Raw genomic sequence first — 782 nt, 5'->3', positions numbered from 1 at the left:
TATATACACATAGGAATACATAAGTAAAAGCAATATCATCATCACTATATCTTTCTTTAGAAGATCAACTATCGTAGGTAAGACCAATGATATCATGAGAGTATCAAGAACTATGAGCTTTAGCACTTCTAGGGATAGAGTCATCATGGAAGGCAGTATGAATATCATGTATAGGTTCACAACAATGGAATCACGACTTAAGAAATAAGGGTTAGCCTTACATACCTTTACGTCTTCTTAACTACTTAACGTTCTCCTCCAAATTCCGAAAAATCTACATTCAAGAGGATTCATATCAAGGTTAGGTCTCAAAGACACTTTTAAGTTCAAGCTAGTATAATCTGTGAGCTAGCGAAAATTGGGCAGCATTTCCCCTATTTCATCTACTTCTGCTAAATTCCCAAACAACTCCCAATCAACAATGACATTATCTACAATACTATAATTAAGAGACTTCATTCAAGTTATGCTCCATTCAATGGATCATCAAAATGCCCTTCCGCTAACTTGCTCTCTTTGATTCTTTTTAACCTTTAATCCTTCCAATCCTGATGGAACCCTCTTGGAACTTGTGTAAAACTTCATAAACCATCTAAGGGGCCCTATAGCTTCCTCTCAAGGTATTACTAAATAATGTATAACTCAAATGATGCAAAATCTTTCCAAAGCATGACTCAAATTCCAATTCCTTCGACGAACTCACTCCCACCGATTCATATGACTCCAAAACCTTAAGGTACGCACCTAAAGTTATCAAATACCCTCCTTAACCTTATAAGGAC

Source organism: Lycium barbarum, chromosome 3 (assembly GCF_019175385.1).
Source record: "Lycium barbarum isolate Lr01 chromosome 3, ASM1917538v2, whole genome shotgun sequence".
Classification (NCBI taxonomy): Eukaryota; Viridiplantae; Streptophyta; class Magnoliopsida; order Solanales; family Solanaceae; genus Lycium; species Lycium barbarum.
This window is presented reverse-complemented; position numbering follows the sequence as displayed.